This window comes from Protopterus annectens, chromosome 2.part0, assembly GCF_019279795.1.
Source record: "Protopterus annectens isolate FY-2018-M chromosome 2.part0, PAN1.0, whole genome shotgun sequence".
Classification (NCBI taxonomy): domain Eukaryota; kingdom Metazoa; phylum Chordata; order Ceratodontiformes; family Protopteridae; genus Protopterus; species Protopterus annectens.
The window spans coordinates 1,466,005,565-1,466,028,657 of record NC_056728.1 but is presented as its reverse complement, the minus strand read 5'-3'; positions in this window follow the sequence as shown (position 1 = coordinate 1,466,028,657).

Sequence of the window (23,093 nt, the reverse complement as noted above, 5' to 3'; positions counted from 1 at the left end):
TTTATTCAAATGGGACAGCACATACTGTATTAAGCAACAGTAGCATATTAGAATTTTAAATGCTTTGGGTTCTGGGATGGACTGAAGGAAGAAGCCATGCAGAACAGCAAATGCTGATGTAGGAGACTGACGTGAGACTAGGAAAAAAAGAATGCAGTGGCCAGAAACAGTTTGGGGCAAGGCAAGTGAAATGAACTCAGAAGTTTGCAGACTAGCAGTTTTGGGCTGAATTAGGGGAAAGTGTACAAGGCCCTTTTATTGGAGAAGGTCTCAGGAATGAACAGAGGAAGATAGGAACAGTAGGTGATAAGAGGTGAATTCACTAGAAAGTGATAGCAAAGAGGAAGATGGATCCAGGGGAGCTGTAAACTAGATAACTTAAATATTTGGGGTAGTAAAAAATGGTTCTTTGATGAATATAGTAGATTGTGGGTATTTTTATTATTAAGGCCTATAAATTTGTAGTAAATTTGTACTGCAGTATATCATGATAGTGAGTATAATTCTGGAACTAATGTTATGCTGAAAACAATAAAAGTATGAGTTATAACTGGAGATCTTGCTAATCTGCAAATGTAACTATTTTGTGTGGGAAGCAGAGTTTTGTCTGAGAGCCTGATGAAAGAGAAGATTACAAGGAATAGGGGGATACTTTGCACTGCACTGAATCTTACAGGAGTCTTTTCTGCACTGCCTCCTATACCTGCAGCTAGTTCAGTAAGTAAAATGAGGATAGAGAGTATATTAAGTGGCCGGTAGAATTGACAGGAGCATTTTATTTGGACTGGCAGAGTGGTATGATGTTTGAAATAAAGAAGAACTATATGAAAATGATAGTATACCACTCAGGCATTTGAAGAATCAGTTATCTTGAAATCATGGTCAGTATGCTATGTTGACTTCAGGTGAGCCTATAAACTGAGCTGAAATGTGGAAGTGAGAAACAAGGTAAGGAAGTAGGATGGTACTGTAGGTGTACAGACAGAAGGACAGTACAAGGGTAGGCGGTAAAAAATGAAGGAAAGGGCTTAAAGGCTATCTGTATATATGAAATAGTCAACAGATAGTGCAGAAAGCAAATGGAAGGGTGGACATATAGTGCCAGGAAGCTTTAGAAAAAAAAAATACACAGATGAAGCTGTTGCGAACTACTATGTTATTAAACTATAAGCAGTACTAACTTCATTAAGACATGGGCATTATGGAACATGGTAGTGCCATGTTATCAAATTTTCAAGATTAAATAGGAAGAAAAAATTGGGAAGCAGAAGTTTATGTGAGCGAAAGGAAAATAAGATAGCAGTGAGGATATTGGGAACACCGTATAAAGTACGCATGGTTAATCAGCTGGTGGAAAATTGGGAAATCTGTTTGTCAAAATTTGTCTGTTCCCTTTAGGATAAATCTTTACAGGACATTGGTATGTTCTATAGATCTAGTATCTGCAAAAGAAGAAAAAGGTGATAATGACGGGAGATTTCAGTCTTCAAGCTTCAGATTGTTCACTTTTTGCATTCAGAGCAGAAAGAAAAAGAAAAAGTATGCTTCTGGAATTTGAAGATCAGTAAGAATGTGTTCATCTCAAGCAAATACAGAGAACTATGTTAAATGTAGTCATTAGAAGGTCACGGCTACTTGTGATGTGAAAGGAAGATTATCACTGCACTGCTGTAACCAAGCTGTACTATGGTTCATTATAAGCAATGCAGCTGAGTCACTGAAAGTAAAACTGCAGCATGTGAGTGCCATAAAACAGACTACATGCAGGCTCAGATGGCCATATGGAAGAAACTCTGGGTATGGGCAATACAGACAGTACTTATAATCTCTGAATTAAATTCACATACAGTGTCTTATATTGCCATAGCTTAGATTACTTGTAGAGAAGAGAAGAGAAGAGAAGGGAAGGGAAGAGAAGAGAAGAGAAGGGGAGAGAAGGGAAGGGAAGAGAAGAGAAGAGGAGAGAAGGGAAGGGAAGAGAAGAGAAGAGAAGAGAAGAGAAGAGAAGAGAAGAGAAGAGAATGGAAGAGGAGAGAAGAGAAGAGAAGAGAATAGAAGAGAAGGGAAGAGAAGAGAAGAGAAGAGAAGGGAAGGGAAAGGAAGAGAAGAGAAGAGAAGAGAAGAGAAGAGAAGAGAAGAGAAGAGAAGGGAAGGGAAGAGGTGAGAAGAGAAGAGAAGAGAAGAGAAGAGAAGAGAAGAGGAGAGAAGAGAAGAGGAAGAGAAGAGAAGAGGAGAGAAGAGAAGAGAAGAGGAGAGAAGAGAAGAGAAGAGAAGAGAAGAGAAGAGAAGAGAAGAGAAGAGAAGAGAAGAGAAGAGAAGAGAAGAGGAGAGAAGAGAAGTGAAGAGAAGAGAAGAGAAGAGAAGAGAAGAGAAGAGAAGAGAAGAGAAGAGAAGAGAAGAGAAGAGAAGAGAAGAGAAGAGAAGAGAAGAGAAGAGAAGAGAAGAGAAGAGAAGAAGAGGAAGAGAAGAGAAGAGAGAAGAGAAGAGAAGAGAAGAGAAGGAAGAAGAGAAAGAGAAGAGAAGAGAAGAGAAGAGAAGAGAAGAGAAGAGAAGAGAAGAGAAGAAGAGAAGAGAAGAGAAGAGAAGAGAAGAGGAAGAGAAGAGAAGAGAAGAGAAGAGAAGAGAAGAGAAGAGAAGAGAAGAGGAAGAGAAGAGAAGAGAAGAGAAGAGAAGAGAAGAAGAGAAGAGAAGAGAAGAGAAAGAGAAGAGAGAAGAGAAGAGAAGAGAAGAGAAGAGAAGAGAAGAGAAGAGAAGAGTAGAGAAGAGAAGAGAAGAGAAGAGGAGAGAAGAGAAGAGAAGAGAAGAGAAGAGAAGAGGAAGAGAAGAGAAGAGAAGAGAAGAGGAGAGAAGAGAAGAGAAGAGAAGAGAAGAGAAGAGAAGAGAAGAGAAGAGAAGAGAAGGGAAGAGAAGAGAAGAGAAGAGAAGAGAAGAGAAGAAGAGAAGAGAAGAGAAGAGAAGGGAAGAGGAGAGAAGAGAAGAGAAGAGAAGGAAGAGAAGAGAAGAGAAGAAGAGAAGGAAGAGAAGAGAAGAGAAGAGAAGGGAAGAGAAGAGAAGAGAAGAGAAGAGAAGAGGAGAGAAGAGAAGAGAAGAGAAGGGAAGAGAAGAGAAGGGAAGAGAGAGAAGAGAAGAGAAGAGAAGAGAAGAGAAGAGAAGAGAAGAGAAGAAGAGAAGAGAAGAGAAGAGAAGAGAAGAGGAAGAGAAGAGAAGAGAAGAGAAGAGGAAGGAAGAGAAGAGAAGAGAAGAGAAGGAAGAGAAGAGAAGAGAGAAGAGGAGGGAAGAGAAGAGAAGAGAAGAGAAGAGAAGGGAAGAGAAGAGAAGTGAAGAGAGAAGAGAAGAGAAGAGAAGGGAAGAGAAGAGAAGAGAAGAGAAGAGAAGAGAAGAGAAGAGAAGAGAAGAGAAGAGAAGAGAAGAGAAGGGAAGAGAAGAGAAGAGAAGGGAAGAGAAGAGAAGGAAGAGAAGAGAAGAGAAGAGAAGAGAAGAGAAGAGAAGAGAAGAGAAGAGAAGAGAAGAGAAGAGAAGGGAAGAGAAGAGAAGAGAAGAGAAGAGAAGAGAAGAGAAGAGAAGAGAAGACAAGAGAAGAGAAGAGAAGAGCAGAGAAGAGAAGAGAAGGAAGGGAAGAGAAGAGGAGAGAGAAGAGAAGAGAAGAGAAGAGAAGAGAAGAGAAGAGAAGAGAAGAGAAGAGAAGAGAAGGAAGAGAAGAGAAGAGAAGAGAAGGAAGGAAGAGAAGAGAAGAGAAGAGAAGAGAAGAGAAGAGAAGAGAAGAGAAGAGAAGAGAAGAGAAGAGAAGAGAAGAGAAGAGAAGGAAGAGAAGAGAAGAGAAGAGAAGAGAAGAGAAGAGGAAGAGAAGAGAAGGAAGAGAAGAAGAGAAGAGAAGAGAAGAGAAGAGAAGAGAGAGAAGAGAAGAGAAGAGAAGAGAGAAGGAAGAGAAGGGAAGAGAAGAGAAGAGAAGAGAAGAGAAGAGAAGAGAAGAGAAGAGAAGAGAAGAGAAGGAAGAGAAGAGAAGAGAAGAGAAGAGAAGAGAAGGAAGGAGGAAGAGAAGAGAAGAGAAGAGAAGAGAAGAGAAGAGAAGAGAAGAGAAGAGAAGAGAAGAGAAGAGAAGAGAAGGAAGAGAAGAGAAGAGAAGAGAAGAGAAGAGAAGGAAGAGACGAGAAGAGAAAGAAGAGAAGTCAGAAGAGAAGAGAAGAGAAGAGAAGAGAAGAGAAGAGAAGAGAAGAGAAGAGAAGAGAAGAGAAGAGAAGGGAAGGGAAGAGAAGAGAAGAGAAGAGAAGAGAAGAGAAGAGAAGAGAAGAGAAGAGAAGAGGAGAGGAGAGAAGGAAGAGAAGAGAAGAGAAGGGAAGAGAAGGGAAGAGAAGAGAAGGGAAGGGAAGAGAAGAGAAGAGAAGAGAAGAGAAGGAAGGGAAGGGGAGAAGAGAAGAGAAGGGAAGAAGAGAAGAGAAGAGAAGAGAAGAGAAGAGAAGAGAAGAGAAGAGAAGAGAAGAGAAGAGAAGAGAAGAGAAGAGAAGAGAAGAGAAGAGAAGAGGAGAGAAGAGAAGAGAAGAGAAGGGAAGCGAAGAGAAGAGAAGGGAAGAGAAGAGAAGGGAAGGGAAGAGAAGAGGAGGAAGAGAAGGGAAGGAAGAGAAGAGAAGAGGAAGAGGAGGAAGGGAAGAGAAGGGAAGAGAAGAGAAGAGAAGAGAAGAGAAGAGAAGAGAAGGGAAGAGAAGGGAAGAGAAGAGAAGAGAAGGGAAGGGAAGAGGAGAGGAGAGCAGAGAAGAGAAGAGAAGGGAAGAGAAGAGAAGAGAAGGGAAGAGAAGAGAAGGGAAGAGGAGAGAAGAGAAGGAAGAGAAGAGAAGAGAAGAAAAGAGAAGGGGAGAGAAGAGAAGGGAAGAGAAGGAAGAGAAGGGAAGGGAAGAGGAGAGAAGAGAAGAGAAGAGAAGAGAAGAGAAGAGAAGAGAAGAGAAGGGAAGAGAAGAGAAGGAAGAGGAGAGGAGAGAGAGGAGAGGAGAGAAGAGAAGAGAAGAGAAGAGAAGAGAAGAGAAGAGAAGAGAAGAGAAGGAAGAGAAGAGAAGAGAAGGGAAGAGAAGAGAAGAGAAGAGAAGGAAGGGAAGAGAAGAGAAGAGAAGGGAAGAGGAGAGAAGAGAAGAGAAGAGAAGAGAAGAGAAGAGAAGAGAAGAGAAGGGAAGGGAAGAGAAGAGAAGAAAAGAGAATGGAAGAGAAGATAATTGAAGAGAAGGGAAGGGAAGAGGAGAGGAGAGAAGAGAAGAGATGAGAAGAGAAGGAAGAGAAGAGAAGAGAAGAGAAGGGAAGAGAAGAGAAGAGAAGGGAAGAGAAGAGAAGGGAAGGGAAGGGAAGAGAAGAGAAGAGAAGAGAAGAGAAGAGAAGAGAAGAGAAGGAAGGGAAGGAAGAGGAGAGAGAGAAGAGAAGAGAAGAGAAGAGAATAGAAGAGAAGAGAAGAGAAGAGAAGAGAAGAGAAGAGAAGGGAAGGGAAGAGAAGAGAAGAGAAGGGAAGAGATGACAAGAGAAGGGAAGAGAAGAGAAGAGAAGGGAAGAGAAGAGAAGAGAAGAGAAGAGAAGAGAAGGGAAGAGGAGAGAAGAGAAGAGAAGGGAAGGGAAGAGAAGAGAAGAGAAGAGAAGGGAAGAGAAGAGAAGAGAAGAGAAGGGAAGAGAAGGGAAGAGAAGAGAAGGGAAGAGAAGGGAAGGGAAGAGAAGAGAAGGGAAGAGAAGGGAAGGGAAGAGAAGAGAAGGGGAGGGAAGGGAAGAGAAGGGAAGAGAAGAGAAGAGAGAAGAGGGCAATAGCTTGTTGCAGGTGATACAACCAGTGGATTAAATTCAGAGAATGTGTCTTGCTTGATCAGTATCCAAATATTTTTTGCCTAAAAAAAAGAAAAGGGCTTCAGTACCCAAACCAACATCGTTTTCCTGCCCAGAAGAACTATCAGTTGTATTTAATTGCAGCTCTTTGAAAGATTAACAGCAGACCAGGATAAAGGTGTGCTTTGGATATAGTGTATATCAACCTCAGCAAGGACTTTGCTTGACTGCCTCATTGCAGACTACTTGATAGTATGAAATGTCTGGTGGTAATACAGAAACTTAGGAAATAAGGGTGAAGTGGTAATACAGGAAACCTCATATAATGTTTGTTAAGGCAAGATTAGAGAAGGCAATGGAAGTGACTGGTATAGTGACAAAAGGGTCAGTGGCATGACCTTTATTCTTCATGATATATGTTTCAGATATATTGGACAGGTTAATATAATTCTGAAACTATCTGCAGATTGTAAAACTTTGGACCACTATCCTGGACGCAGGGAAAGGACATTGACAGTGACCTGAGAGATGTCTACATGTAAGTGGAGAGGTACCACTCATTGTTTAATGGAGATGAGTAAAAGGCTTTTGCCTTTTGAACCCATTAATCTGTATTTTTGTACACATTATTGAACGCAGAGATGAGAGACTTGAAAAGCCTAGGAGAACCATACATTGTTACACACAATTATGAAAGGCAGCCAACACTAGTAACAATGTACTGGGCCATATATGTTGGGAATTTGATTTAAAGAAAGGAAGGGTTTTACACTCATTCTTCTGGACATTGCTGACATGGGATGTGGTACATATACCACTTGTATTTCTTGAGAACTTAAGGCATATGGATGTGAAATAACTAAAAATGTCCAGAAAGGTCTATAGGGGTTCTTGCATGTGTGTGTGTGTGTGTGTGTGTGTGTGTGTGTGTGTGTGTGTGTGTGTGGTGTGTGAACATTATAACAGAGAGAAGGGAGAAACTGATTGAGAGAGAGTCAATTTGTTATGATGCGTGATATACATTAAGTAGAAATCTGATAGCATTCTTCTTTTTGTAAGAATGGGAATTTGAAAACTAAGCCTATGTTTCTTGTTTAAAAAAATAGATTTGGTTATAGTGCCCTTTGAATTCAGTTTTAACAGTGTGCAGAAGATAGTCATTTGACAGACAGTGTATAAATTAGAGTTTTACTACCAAACTAAAAGCACAGTTTTTACATGTTTTCATGGCAGGGGCTGGAGAAGGTCATGAGAGATACATGAATAGTACTCACTTTAAAATCAACTTCAGGAAATATTACTTCAAGTAGAAAGGAGAAAGAGTTATGTAATGTGTGTGAATCAATGGTTCTGGCTGCTAATCCTCAGACTTGGAATTATTGGAAAGAGTTCAGTGCATATATGGTATGTTTATCATAGCCATCATTTCTGCAGTAGGAAGCCATGCACCGAACTCCTTGCCAGCATGCACAGGATTGAGGAGACACATGTGTAGACATTAAAAAGTAGTATACAAGTAGACATTTGACAGAGATGTAGGATTAAAAACACTTGCATACAAATAAGCAAACGCATACAGACAGGGTAACACTTTCTCACACACACACACACACACACACACACACACACACACACACACACACACACACACACACACACACACCCAGGGTGGTATTTATAGAAGTTACATAAATGCGTGAAAATGAACCAAGCTTTCTGTGAATGTGCATAGCAAAGCCTTGATTCACAGACTCCATTTATGGCAATGCATAATGGCCATTAATAAGCATAAGCAAATGAAGTTATAATGAGATGCTAATAAGAAATTATGCAAAACTACATATGTTAATGAGGACCTCCCACCTACTTGTGATTCATAATCAAAGTTTTGCATTTATCTGCTCTGTCTTCAGATTCATTATAAAAGGTGGAATTGTGTCTTTTCCATATACTTTGCAATCTGTGAAGATGTTGCCACTTGCTGCCATGCTTTCTATTTGCTGGTATCAGCTGCTTGCCATGCCTGAGCCAAAATCTCTTCCACTAGCAGTGCTCACTAGGCAAGAAGGCAGAGATATGTATAGAGAATTGCACACTATAATTTTGACAATCGCAAGTTACATAACAGGTTCAGACAGTAGACAGGGATATTGTAAGGGTCTCAGTGATTATGTATGACAGCTACAGGGGCACTACAGGGATGCATGGCCATTGTATCCCTGTGCAGACTGAGCTACATATAGCTCTGCCTATACTTGCCATGGGAACCTTCCAGAGACAGACTGATGATCTCACAAACTTCTGCAGTGAGGATACTATGGCATTTCCTGGATGTACTTTTGTTATGTGTAGATCAGCAAATGTATTTCCCAGTGTCTCCTCAGGACTGTGTCTAGACTGTGAGTGCCTCTTATTAAGTGTCACATTTCCTTGAGGTACTTGATATGATAGATTGTACGCATGTTGCAATTAGGTCACCTTCTATTGCACAGGGTGAGCATTACTGCAACAAGAAGGGCTAGTATTCCATCACTTGGCAGGTATCATGTGATGCATCAGATTGAATCACCAACATCTCTGCCTACCTCCATGACAGTGCACATGATTCCCATATCTAGCACACTAGCTCACTCAGCCTTCTCTTCCTGCATGGTAGGAAGCCCAGTGGTCATCTTTTTGATAGATGGAAACATATTTTTTGTTTGTTTTTTTAATTTTAGTAGTTATTCTTGGTAAAACATATTGCAGAATATTAAAGCACTTTTTTTTTATTTGCCCCCCCCCCAGCCACTCTTTTTTTATCTTTCAGGTGATGACGGATATCCACTAGAGCCACGACTCATGACACTAGTGAGAAATCCAAGTGGAACTGCAGAAGAGAATTTCAACATAGCCTTGTCCCAAACCAGTTCTATCATCAATGGGGTCTTTGGCTTCTTGAAAAGTATTTTTTTAGGTGCCTGAATGAATGCAGGGGTGCCCTTCAATGTGATCTAGCTACTGCATGCAAGATATTTACTGTATGTTTTATTTTGGACAACCTAATGATGGTGAAGTGACCCATGCTGTCACTGCAGCTCCCAGTTCTGGTCCTACTATGCCTAATGGTGGCAAGCCGGCAGCAGTAATAAGAAACACCATGCAACGACTTGAGCACAGCATGCAGCTGCACAAGTAAAGAGTGACATCTAAACCAGAACATTCATTTTTTTTTTGTTTTATTTCTTCTAAAAAAACACACAAAGTATAATTTATTCATGCAGTTTTACCTGAGGGCTATTCCATGTTGTACATATAAAACATTCCTTTATATATTTAAATAATTGTATTTTTATTTCAGACCAGGTATTGATATTATTGTTTGTAAAAGTCATGCCTGAGTGCTGATTGGCTCCAGTTCAGCGATGTCTTAAGACATTATATAAGAAACAAGTACATTTTAACTGTTTTACACAAAACATTATGCAGAGGTTGTGTACCTAAGTATGCAGATATTGAATAATACCAGGTCTAATACCCTTGCTTGTCAACTAAGCTTGTTTAGAGTGATGTCATACCACAAAGGGAGTGGTTCTAAACCTGTGAGTCACAGCCCTGTTTTCTTCCTTCTGGTTCTGGAACTTTGAATGATGGCACCACCTGTGATGACACAAGGCTGCTGCTCCAAGCTGATCAGATGAGGAGATCAGACTAATGCTCTACCATCTGAGTGATTCAGAGCTAGATAAGATTCAGATATGTGTTAGATGGTCTGACTGAAAACAAAAATTGACATCTGCAAGGAGTTGAACAAGCATCTGTAATCACTGAAAGAGATCACAAGCTCTGGCTCCCAACTGCAGACGCAGGTACAATGACCTACAGAAGTATACACCTGATCAGTTGGCTGAATTAACTGACCAGGTTGTGGTGAGAAGGACAGAGTTCTATAGTAAGCATTATTTTTTTAATAAAAAATAAACTATAAAAAAGTTGTGTAATAGAAGGTATTTGCTAGAAGAAATGTTTGTAACTACAAATATATATCTATAATGTTACTATAATAGTGCAAAAGCAAGCATAGACATATCTAAACACAAAACAGCAAATGGGAACAAATATATGTAAAGTTTATGTGATAACATAAATCAGGAGGTTAAATAAAAAACACACTGCTGCCAAACCTTCCTCACACTCAACAATATAGACATCTATGCAGTTCTTTAGACATGGTTTAAAGTGACAGAGACTATCCTAGAAGTGCAAGGTATGAGTGCAAGTTTTGTCCAGTAGCTGCACAGACAAGGGCTAAAGGTGGAGGTGCCTCAATATACATCAATACCAACCATACCTCTAGGTTGGTTAAACAAGATGATGCACTGGAGTTCCTTCACGTGCAGAATGCAGAGCCCCATAGAAAAAATCCTGTACTATAGGCTAGCCAATTACAGGTCACCCTCCATGTCCTAAGAAGCTCACAATGCATTATTGGACCTGTACTAGAGACATCTAAGAGTCTGAATGGAGAGATGATAAGTAAGCAAGCAAAAGAGAGTAGTATTGCTGGAAATGAATTTATCCTCAAGTCTTGATGAGTATTTTCACAAGGTGGGCCCTGTTTTTAGAAAATCACACCAAAACACCACTGATATATAGACTATATTTTATATAGCATATATCATAGAGAGAAGCAGGTTAAAAGAAAAGACAGCTGGGTGCACAAGTCCCAGGATAAAAAAGTGCCCAATCCTGGTAGGCACACTGGTGCCAGGAATGGAAAAAATGACAGTGTAGAATCCTTAAGACACAGAACATTCCTACAATGGGGCTAGGCCAGGCCCAGGGTGACGATGGCCTCCCTGTTGTAGAAGGAAGTAGCAGTCCACAAAAAGACATAAAAACTGACAGGCCAAAAAACTGGCATAAAGATGAAAAAGTGGATTATTAAGGATAGGGAGGAAATTATTTATTGTCACTAGTCTAGAATTTCCCGATAGAAGATATTCAGAAAGATTAAGAGAGAAATTAGAGGAAAGAAAAATACTTGCACAAGAAAAAATGGCAAAAGCTTTAAATGCAGATTTGTGTTCATTAATAAAACAGGTCCATGAAAAACATAAAGACCAAGAAACTTTGGGCCATTTGGAAAAAGAAGTGACAGAGGAAGTGTAAAAATAAAAAGAAAGAAAATCTGATATGCTGCAATATTTATGCAAGGAGAAATAACATGGTGCAATATTTATGCAAATGAGAAAGCCAAACTTATCAATGCAAAAAAGCAGCTCCAAAGATGCTTCAAGGAAATGGCAGACAAAGGCACCCAGATATGAAAAATGTCATAATACAAAGCATATGATCAAAAAGGGGGAATGCAGAACAGAAGATTAAGAAAGCAGAAGTTAAACATACAGAAGCTGAAGTTATAGAATACCAGTCAAGTGAAGGATTTAGTACAGAAAGTCTAACACAGGTTATACTACAGTATGATGGAACAAAGAGTACCCTGAGTAAAGAGAAGCAGGAGGAGTGGGAGACATCTGAAGAAGAAACCGGGACATGGGAAAGGAAAGAAATGTATGATGCAATATTTATGCAAAGGAAAAAAAAAACTAATCAATGCAAAAAAGCAGCACCGATGATAATTTAAGAAAAATACAGGCAAAGACATCAGGGTATGTACAATTCCACAATAAAAAATAAGAAAACAAAGGGAGAAAGTAGAAAAGAAGATTAGTAATGGAGAAGTCAAAGAAATAGAAACTGAAAGTATGGATTACCTGCAAAGTGAAGGATTTAGTGTAGAAAATTCAACTATGGCGACATGACAGCATAATGAACAAAATTAGTCCCCAAATTAAGGTGAAACTGATGGAATAGGAAGCATCTGATCACTTGCCACATGAAGATACTCTGATGTCTTCAGCAGGAAACCTGTGAGAAAGCTCATTTGCAGTTGCACAACAAAAGAAGGAGCAAGAAACTGTGGTAATTCTGGCACAGTCAATGTTGTGAAGTCATAGGCCGGTGAGATCCTACATGAAAGAGCAACAGATGATGCGGGATGCAGCTGAAGAGAGTATGTCACAGAAGATGTTCTGAAACATTCTGTAGAATGCCTTCAGGAAAAAAGAGAATAAAGAATATGCTCTTGGTTTAAAAGAAAATTATCTCAGGAAGAGTCACTTCATTTAATAGAGATGAATATATATATTATGGTTGATGGAAAGAAACAAATTGCAGAAAGCCAATAAGACCCAAAATGTTAGGTCTGACAAAACAAATAAACACAATAATCAAGACAATTAACAGAAATGCATGTGATATTACAGAAGTAAATAAGATATGTTACTGTGCAGCTAAATTAATAACAGATAAAGTCTTACCACACAAACATAGAGCAGTAATGGAAAGGAAGGGAAGAAATCCAATGTCCTCATGGAAGCAATGAAGGAAGAAAACTATAACGCAGTTATAGGCAAGATGTGCCACTGTTGAAACAGTACAGAAGAAGGAACAGATAAAAAATACTTATAAAGATCGGCATACTAAAAGAAATGTGCAATATCAAAACAGAGTAGGATCTATCATATACTTATTGCAAATAATCAACTAAAGATATCAGCACAGGCAGAAAAAACTTAAAAGATATGCAGATAAATTTAATGGCAAAGTAGAAAATAAGTAATTTATTGATAACCCAAAATAAAAAGTTTTATAGAGAATTGGGAAACAAAACAAAAGGAACAGAAAAACCACCAAAAAAGCATTATATACATTTTGGAGAAATGTCTATGAAGACCATGTAAAACATAATAAAGATGCTGAATGGAAAGAAGTAAAAGAAACAGTAAAAAGTTCAAATGTACAGGATATAAAATGAGATGCAATAATGGCAGGAGAAACTGAAACAAAATTAAGAAAAGCTCCTCAATGAAAAAACCCAGATCCAGATGCAATACCTAACTTTTGGCTAAAAGTATTAACATATTTATATAAAGAATTAGGCCTGAGTAAGAACTACTTGTATATGCATACCAAACAGGCACTAACCTAGCTAACAACAGGAAAAACAATACTCCTCCATAAGGGTGATCCTGCAAGCTATCCTAAAATCTATAGACCAATAACTTGCTTTCTAACAATACATATACTATATATACATTGGAATTAATGCCAACAGAGTTTATAGTCATTTTGAAGAAAACTCGCTTATGGCAATAGAACAAAAGGGTAACAAAAGAAAGTCATATGAAACAAAGGATTATTTGTTATTAAATAGTATCATAATACATAAGTGTAGAAAAGTGCAGAATCTAAGTACGGCTTGGATAAATTATGAAAAAAGCATTTGACAGCAACCCACATTTATAGACTAGGGAATGCTTACAGATGTATAAGATACACCATATGTTAATCAATTACATTATAGTGACCATGAAACAGTGGCAAACTACTTTTCATCTGAGCCTTTATAAAGGACAAATTATTATCTCAGAGATAAAAAAATGAAAATTTGTCACCACTGCTCTTTTGTCTTGCCCTTAACCAATTAAGTTGCCTACTTAACAGATTGGGTCATGGTTTCAATATGGCTCCCAGAAAATAAGTGTATAGCCTTCTCATCTTCTTTTGGTGGATGATTTATAACTGTATAGTTCTCCAAATGAGGAGCTGAAAGCAGATCTACAAGTGGTCAAATTTTCTCAGGTGATATAAGAATGTAATTTAGTCTTGGCAAGTGCACAAAAGCAGCATTTCAAACAGGAAAGCTGCAGTATCTAGAAAATATCTGTCTGTGACAAGGATATGATATATAGGAACTTGAGCAGGACTGAGTATAGAAATATTTGGGAATTGATGCAGGATCAACAATAAAATATGAACAAATGTGAACAAACTATTTTAGAAGACCAAACTTAATACTGGAAACCACCCTGATATCTAAGAACAATTTCCACACTATGAACCAATTTGCTTTTCTTGTTCTAATTTCCAGTTTTTAGGTGACTGACTATCCCTAAAAGTTATTGGATCAACCTGACAGAAAACAAGAACAATGCTTCATGCTTATCAAATGATATATAAAATCATTGTATACCAAGATTATACACTCCTCATTCTGAGGGATGCATAGAACCTCCTCAAAAGTGATTCCATGTATAGATCTGCAATCCTAGGACTGCATACATATCTGCTGATTTCCTCAGATGTGAGCATAATGAAAGTTTTAAAACATGAAGAGAACATGTCTAAGATGAGTTCACTGCTTAGTTTAGCAGAATCATATCTGTGTCAGGTAGAAATGGAAATCAAACCAGAAGCAAACAAAAATCAGTCTGCAACTGAATGTGCCAAAAATCAAAAGAAATACTTTGAGATGGGTTAGATAAGAAGGCACGAGATGTAGAAAAGGCATATAGTTGCAAGTAAAGGAAACTCCTGGAGCAGCCTCATGTTGATCAGGATTTGATGCAGGAATGGTTGAGTAGAGGTGAATTTAAACCAAAAGATGAAACGTTAATATTGGTGCCCAGAATAGTGGGATGCATACACATTGGTTTACAAAGTCCATTGAACATGTGACAGAAACAAATAAATTCAGGTTCTGTAAAACACAACTGGAAACAGTCACGCATCCCATTGCTGGTTGCCATACACTAATTGCTGGGCCTGTATACTGAAAGGCATAATAATGTGGCAAAACTGCTGCATTGGAGATTGTGCAAACTTTACAATACTGAAGCAGCTGAGAATCATTGGAAACATGAGTCAAAAATCATTACAGAAAATGGTGAAGTTTATATCACATGGGATCACCCTTGACCAACCATTCAAAAAATAGATGTGAAAAAAATGGATATAGTATTCCAGTATCCCATGAAAAGAAGACAAAAGTAGCATTGCTCTTTGAAATTGCTACATCCAGTGATTGCAGTGACTTTTGTACAGAAACACAGAGTCATACAATACCAAGATTTGCAGGCAGAAATGAGAGCAATGTGGAAGAAGGATACCCAGGCAGTCCCAATAGTAGTAGAAACAGTGAGAATCATAAAAACAAATTTACAGTGATATTCATACATGCTACTGAGGCATGTAACTCCATATGGATTGTAAGAAGAGTCAATTGTGGGCACATTGCAGGTGCTGCAAAGAGCACTTTTGGCTAACATTAAGTATTGAAACAATACTAATTTAACAAATGATATCATACTCTCTGTCATGGAATTAGAAAGTGAAAAGACTGGATAAATTAAATGGTGACACCCACAATCCAGTCTAATACAATGCTCATGGGAGTCTTTAATCATCACACTACAGAGTTAGAATCTTACGCGGCCTCAAATCTACAGGCACAAAGATTCCTGGACTTTGTAAATACAACCCACCTTGACCAAATAATGAAAATGCCCACTAGAAGTTCCAACATACTGGACATCAAACTCACAAATAGGGGTCCTACCTAGTAGGGTGAAACCATAAACTTGTCTCTTTTAAAAACTCTGTAACCTCAGTAAAACCAGTAACAGTAGTCAAACATCAGTGCCTGTCCAAACTCCGAGAACACAGCAACCAACACTGAATTGCTCTCAAAAACTCTGTGCAAGCATGTAAATGGCTGCACAAAAGTAAGTGCAGAACTACCTCCAGAAACACACCAACCAGGTGGCATGCCAATTTAAACAGGATATACAACCAAAAGGAAAGAATTAAGGAAAAAAATCAGGAAGGATAAATTCCACAAAGATAAAAGCTCTCTCATTAAACTAAATAAGCAAATAAAAGGGCTATGTAGGTCAAATGAAAACAGCTTTGAGGTTAAGATAGCTTCCCAGGTAAAAGATAATCATAAAGCCTTTTTCATCTATGTCAGAAACCTCAATGGTAGCTAACAGCAATGTGTTGAACTGGATAAATGCACTGGTGGCCTGGCACCTATGTCTCTGTTGGACAGGGGCAGTCAGTAAATTGCACCTCTATAAATCAAATTTGTGGGTCACATTTTGGTTGCACAGTTAGGCTTATAAGGGCCTCCATGTTTGTTAGCCTAGTATACACCTATGAACATAATGTTCTGTATAAATAAAATGTAAATATATGAATAAAGAAATATTAAAAAATGTATATATATATATATATATATATATATATATATATATATATATAAAACTTACAGATATACATCTGCATGAGAACACTCACAACTATTTTTTTCATATATCTAAACATGAGTTTATTCACAAAGAACAAAATATTTGAATTGCCACATAATTTCATTTATAGTATTTATTACCTTAGTTAGTGGTTGAAGTACAGGCAGACATTTTTTAAAGACAGGATTTTTTATTTATGGGTATTTAAACTGTATAAGATAGTCATTTCTTCCACAATATTAACTGCATGTACAAGATAGCTGAACTCAGTCATGCATCACACCATAGTCACAGTGGAAGTTGGGGGTGGGGGTTGTAATATCAAATGAATGACCAGTGCATAGTTTAGTGGGAAATGATTACTTGTGTGTACATTTTTAAACAATTTTCATGTAGGCTCATAGTTATTAAGCAAACAATTATCAAACAACACATTATTATCCTTAAGTATATGCACTATACCATATTTAACAGTATTATGTTTTGTTTAATGAAGGTCTAAGTTTTTCTGTGTTTGTACAGCATCTGCTTCTACGTTAGCTAGGTGGACTATATCACAAAACTGCTATACTGGGGGATGGTATAATGGTTAAGGTGTTTACCTCATGCATACAAAATACATGGTTTAATTCTCTCCTTTAAAAGGGTGATCAAGTAGGTTTAAAATAGCCTACAAGGGCGGCTAGCCTAGTACTTGCCTATAAACCTAGAATTCTGTTCCTGCTCAAACAGATCTCTGACTAAGAGACTATGTTTTCTTACTTTATTTTCAAAAATGAGGAAGGAGAGATGAGTAGTAGCAGTGCTGTGAGACGGATGGAACTCATACATTGAAAATGACATTCAGCAGAAAAGTTAGCTGTTGGGAATGGATGCATTTTTACAGAATTTTAGACAAAACTGAGAGTATGGCTATACATTGAAAATTGGAGATGTCTGTCAAAAGAACCTCTTTTTTGTACTGAAATAATATATGCCTGTTTCCAAATGAAGGGAAAGCGGTATGTTTGGATAGATCTACTGATAGTATAAAAGTGGGGTAAGCAATGAAGTTTGCTGCTAGTCTTAAATATTCAGGAGGGAGATTGTCAGGGGCAGAAGTAGCAAGCTTGAGTTTTTTAAGCTAGTTTAATAGCAGAGTTAGGGATAGGTTTGAAGTCGAAAGAGAAATTTGTTGTGAGTAAAGGTAGGAGAGGATGGGGAATTGGGGCTAAAATTTGAGAGAGGAGAGGTGTCACGTCATGGCACATTTAAGTCTATTTCTATTGGGATAGAGTTAAGTTGGGATGGTTTACCAGTGTTAAGGAGTTGTGAACTAGTAGATCGGAATTGTTTGGGGGATTTTAAGTGGAGGTTTTGACATTAATCAAAATATTTTTTATCCAGTTTGACTCGGGCTTTAGTTTTATTATGTAAGTGTCAGTAATCTTGAAAGTTTTGACTGGTTTTGTCCTGTTGCCAGATGGACCAAGCCTTGTCTCTTAGACCCACTACTTGCTCAGTAGTAAGGGTTAGCCATGTGGTAGGGGAAGATGTAACTTTTTTTGTCTTATGGGTATATGAAAATTTAGTATGTTTAATAAGGTATCTTTGAAGTGGGATACAGCATAATCAAGGGGAAGGTGTTTGAGGTAGCTCCAGTTGTAAGCTTGGAAGACTTCAAGGAATATGTTCCTTGTTAAATTCAGAGCTATTTCTGATGGCGTTGTAGATAGTGGGTTTGCTGGACTTGGTTATGTAGAGGAAAGCATATGTAGGGTGGTCCTGTCTTAATATTGAATGTTGCAGTACACTAGACCTTGCAATGTTTTCTGGGTTAGTAGTAAGGATTCAGCCTAGTACAGAGGATGAACCAGTAGTTTGTTTCTTTGTATCTCTCACTGTATTGGATTGATTCTGAGAATTTTAATAGATTTATACAAGGATGAGGGTTGAGAAATGCTATAAGTGAACCAGTTGATATTGTCATCCCCTAAGATAATAGTTTTGAGGGAAATGGTGATGGAAAGCCAAGAGAGAATATCTTCCAAGATGGCAGGGTTGGAGCTACTGGGTGGTATAAAAAGGGTAGTAATGTAGATGGATTTAGCTTTGTTAATTTTTAAGGAAGAGATTAGGATTTCAGTTTTTGGAGAATTATGGAATGGGTTTTGGATACAGGGTGAGCTGAATATTATTTCTGTAGAGCAGATTTATCCCTCTACCATGTTTTCCTTTGTGAACAATGTTTAATATGCTTTAGCCAAGGGAAGTATATATTTGCAGGCAGTTTTGGGTTTTTGCAAAGTTTCTATAAAGGCTAGTATATCAGTATAATGTGATGTTATCTAGACTTGTAAGATGGGAAGCTTGTTTTTTATACTCTGAAGATTGAGGTGGTAAAGTTTTAAGCTAGCATGATTGGTGGAAGTGATTATGGTAGGGTTTGTTTAAGTAGCATGTTTGGGTGACCCTAGATTTGGGTGGGCATCACATAATGAAATAATAGACTGAAATTGTTTGGGGGGTTTTGAGTGGAGGTTTTGACATGGGTAGGATAAGAAACAGAAAAATGGAATTTGAAAAATGTGTAAATCCTTTGGTCTGAATGAGATTAAGATCTGTTCCTACTGTAACATGTGGTGGAGATATAGGAGTTTAGGAAGGCTCAGACCTGAGTTAAGGTGGACCCTAGGAGAAATATTTGAGAAATATTTGGTTGGAGTGAGTAAAGATGTAGCTATTGGTGGTTCTTTTAAGTTAGCCATCATGGCTGCAGTGATAGTTGGTGGGTAATGAGAGGAGGGGGAGCAGTAATAAAAGTAGGGTATATAGTGCCATTGCATTGGGATGTTGGCATAAAGGTTAAGGTTCTTTCCTCAAAAACACACGGTACAGGGTTTTATTCTCACCTTTGAGGGGAAATTGGCTGAGTGTAAAATGGCTTGCAAGAGCAGCTAGCCTAGTACTTACCTATGAACTTTATACAGCCTATACTGAAAGTGTAAGGAAAGATTCCAGAAAACACCCCTTCCCCAAACAGACAAGCCGTGTACACACATAAAAGTGCAATGATTTGAAGGAAGATCAAATCCTAATATTTATAACTTGAATTATAGAAAATATTGGCACAGTATGAGAATTCAGATATGAATAACTATTTAAACACATATATTAGACCAGTTAGCATAATGGTTAAGTTCTTTGCCTTCCATGCACAAGGTACAAGGTTCGATCCTGACCTCTGTCTAATGCCTGTTTACAGCTGGCATGATCTCCCTGTGTCTCTGTGGGGTTTTTCCTACTCCCAAAAAACCTGCTGAGTGTTTCCATCTCAGATTCACCAATAAATGGAGCTATGGGCAGCAGCACACCTTCTACAGCGTGTGAAATTTGGTGTGAAAGAGGCTTCAGAAGGCAGTGAGGGGATGTCATCAGAGTTAGTGACAGACTCATTACAATCAGACTTCTGCTTAATGATAGGGCAGTATTCATAATCACAGCCTATGTAGTGCGACAAGGAACTACTAGATAAAGGTAAAGCAGGTGCTGATAATGGTGTTGACAGACAGAACAGGATATGAGGACTGTCTAGGTCAACATGGGTGGGACAACAGGTGAGGTCATTCTAGACTTAGTAGCCAACACATGGTTCAGAAAGAGAGAGACAGTGAAAAGATCACATGCAAGAGTGGCCAACGTGCAACTCAGATAGACTTCCTGTGAATGCAAAGTCATCCCCCAATGAAACATTGACTGGAGCAAGCATGACTCAAGGAATTACTCTGGGCTTTAGCAGCCTAAGAAGAGGAGGTAATAAGTGAAGTTGAAGAAGAATGGAAATACGATACAGTGGAATGTAGAACTCATGAAGTCATCGAAAGAAAGAGTGCAGGAAAAAGTGGGAGTTAGAAAGAAGGACCAGGAAGGAATATTGGTTGACAAGAAGACAGGCAAAGAAAGGGGTTGCCACAGCAAACAACAAGTCATCAGAGGTACTCTACCAGCTTATGGAAAGTAACTGGCGACACAAAGAAACGATATCAGGTTGCAAATACAGAAAGAGAATGAAGATAGTCAGGTACCCTTCATAAGGGATACTAGCAATAACATGCTTACCAGCCCACATGAATTCAAAGGCAAATGGAAGTACTTCCAACAGCTTTTGAATCACAAAAACCCTACAGAAGCTATATATTGCCCCACACACAGCCTATGATGAGAGGAGAAGAAGAGGAGCCCACCCTAGAAGAAGCATGAGTAGCACTAAGGAAAAATGAAGTCGGGGGAAGCAGCAGGCTCAGATGAGGGCATAGCAAGTATGATAAAGATGCTAGGTGAGATAGGGGAGAAATTGGGTGATATAAGGAAGAAATGGCTCCTGAGTGTACTCATAGGAGTGTGAAGGCAAAAACATATCCCAGATAACTGGAGATATGCATACTCATGCCAGTGTACAAAAACAAAGGGGACATCCACAACTGAGGGCAGAACAGAGGTATCAAAATCTTGTCACACTTCTATGTCTCCCCATATTTTTTTTTACACTAACCACACCCACAGTGATAAAAGTTGTACGTTTCTCTACTTTTTCTTTCTCCTCTCCTAATATTCTTACTGGTTTTCCTGCTTTCTCTTCAGTATCCACTTCTATATCCTCTACATATACCACACAATGACTGTGATGCTACCTGCATCTACAACACTTTATTTTAACACTGTAACTTCTATTTGATTTTCCTCTTTTCTTTACTCCATTTAGAAACATTTTACTTTAAGTGTGATCATTCATCCTTGATTAACTACTGATTATACACTTCTAATATATGTCTGGCTAATTTATCTCTGTGGAAACGAACAGATGTCTCTATTGTGTTGTTTCTGGTAATTCATCTCTGTAAAAACAGACATATGTCTCTTTATATTGCACCTTGAACTTTTGTAAGGATTGTATTTGTCTCAGATTGTTGCACTGAATGCTGTAGTTTTTGTAATATTTGTATTGTTTAAATGTGGAGCTTTTCTCCCCAGGCCTCCACTGAAAATGGGCAACTTGCCCAGTTGGACCTCATCAGTAAACAGATGTCAAATAAATAAATAAATAACAACAAATAAATTAATAAATACATAAGTCCTGGGCAGGGTAATTGATAAACAGATACACAGAATAGTAATGGGAGATGAGCAGTTTAGATTCAGATCGGGATACAGCAAAACTGACCCTATGTTTGCAGTGAGACAGATAATTGAGAAGTTAGAGATGAGGAAAGAGTCCAACTGGGCATTCCTAGACTTGGCGAAAGCATATGACAAGCTCCCAAGAAAGATGATTTGGACAGTACTGTAGTGGTTTGAAGTCCGAGAAAATTTGGTAGAATTAGTGCAGGCTATGTACATGGACCCAGTGACTCAAGTAAGCACAGTGTTTGGTCTCACAGAAGGGTTCCCAGGGGAGATGGTGTGCACTATGGTTCAGCTCAGAGATCACTGTTGTTAACACTGGTGATGGCCCCAGTCGGAGGGGACAGATCAATAAAGTTGCTGTATGCAGATGATGTGGCATTACAGGCAGATTATAAGCAAGAACTTCAGCAAAGAATCGGGGACTGGAATGCAAAACTGAAGGCATATGGGAAGAAACTGAGTACAGAGAAGGAAGTGGTCATGTCAGTAAAATGGAGAAATCAGAAGATACTGATTCTGCTACCTTCTTATATAAAAAAAAAATGAAAAATTAGCATGGACTATCCCTCACCAAAAACATAGTACTCTCCTCTCCTACCTCTCACCCACTACAGCACAACCCTCTTGATGTGTTTCTGTTGTGCTTCTCTTTGTTTTAACTCCTTTTTTTCAATCTTTCCAACCTCCCCCTTTCCACTCTTTAATGAAAGCAATACGATGTCTGCATAGGGATAACCCTACATAAAATATACTGAGCCCCTTTATTTTTTTAAATATTAATAATAAAAGGTGTTAAGTCTGCTAATTGCCTTAAGTAGCTCAAGCATTTGTATGCAATATTGGAGAGTATACAAATGCATATGAAGCCTACAGATTTCACACAGTTCTTCATATATACTTAATGATTATATTCAAACACCTTACTCTTTTTGCCATATGCAGGGCTGTTTAACAAAACACCTTCATATTTCCTTAGTCAATGTGAATAACCTGCTCTAAGTGCATTTACATATAGGCATAACAGCACTCTTTGTGAATAATTGATATACAGGTGTGAACCCCAAGACTAAAAATACCACCTTTAGTGTCCTTCTAGTATAGAAATGTGGACAATGTCTTCCTAAACCCATCACAACCAATGACTAGGAGTTTTATAGTACCATGAACAAGCAAGCTTGAGCTGTCTTCAGCCAGCACAGCACAGAATGAATGTCTAAGATATCAGGATACTAAGTTACAGTCATAAATGCGTATATAGGGAGTTTGTACATTTTATTGAAAAAAGTTTATTTTCCTGAAGTCACCACTAATCTTAAATGTTAAAAATTCTAATACAACCTGTGATGAAAGGATATACTGTCAGCATGGCTAGATGGAATTTTGTAAATAATTATATGTCATTGGTGAATATCAAAATGATTTGTATAAGATACTTGTGTTACAAATGTTATTAGAACTGTATGTCATGTGTATATCAAACTGCTCTGTACAGATGTTTGTGTTGAAAAGGCATCTTGTAAAGTGCTTCTGCTTAAAATGTATCCACAATGTGCCTTACTGGAAGAGAACAGAAATGTAAATGCACTATTGTAATTTTTAAATGTATATGTTAACAGAGGAAACTGGAGGGTTAACTTCAGTCTTGCATACTTTAGAAAAATAACTGAAATTAAATTACTTTATAGGCTACACAACAAAATAGGCTATCTCTCAGGTTTTCAGTGCAGCTAGAGACACAGAGTCTATATTGTGATATTAATTTGAGAAATCTTAGTGAGATACAACATTCTGTATTTGGTCTTGGACCTGAAAAGGACCATTTACCACACATCTGCCTTCCTATAATGAAGCAAGTTTCAAAGGAACAGTGCAACTCTCTTAGATACAATCAGGAACATAGTAAAGCTTAGGTTCATAGGTTCATAGGTAGATACTAGGCTATTGGCCCTAGGGCCTATATAAGCCTAGCCAAAAAGGTACCCTGGCTTTCACCACGCAAGAAAATTATTT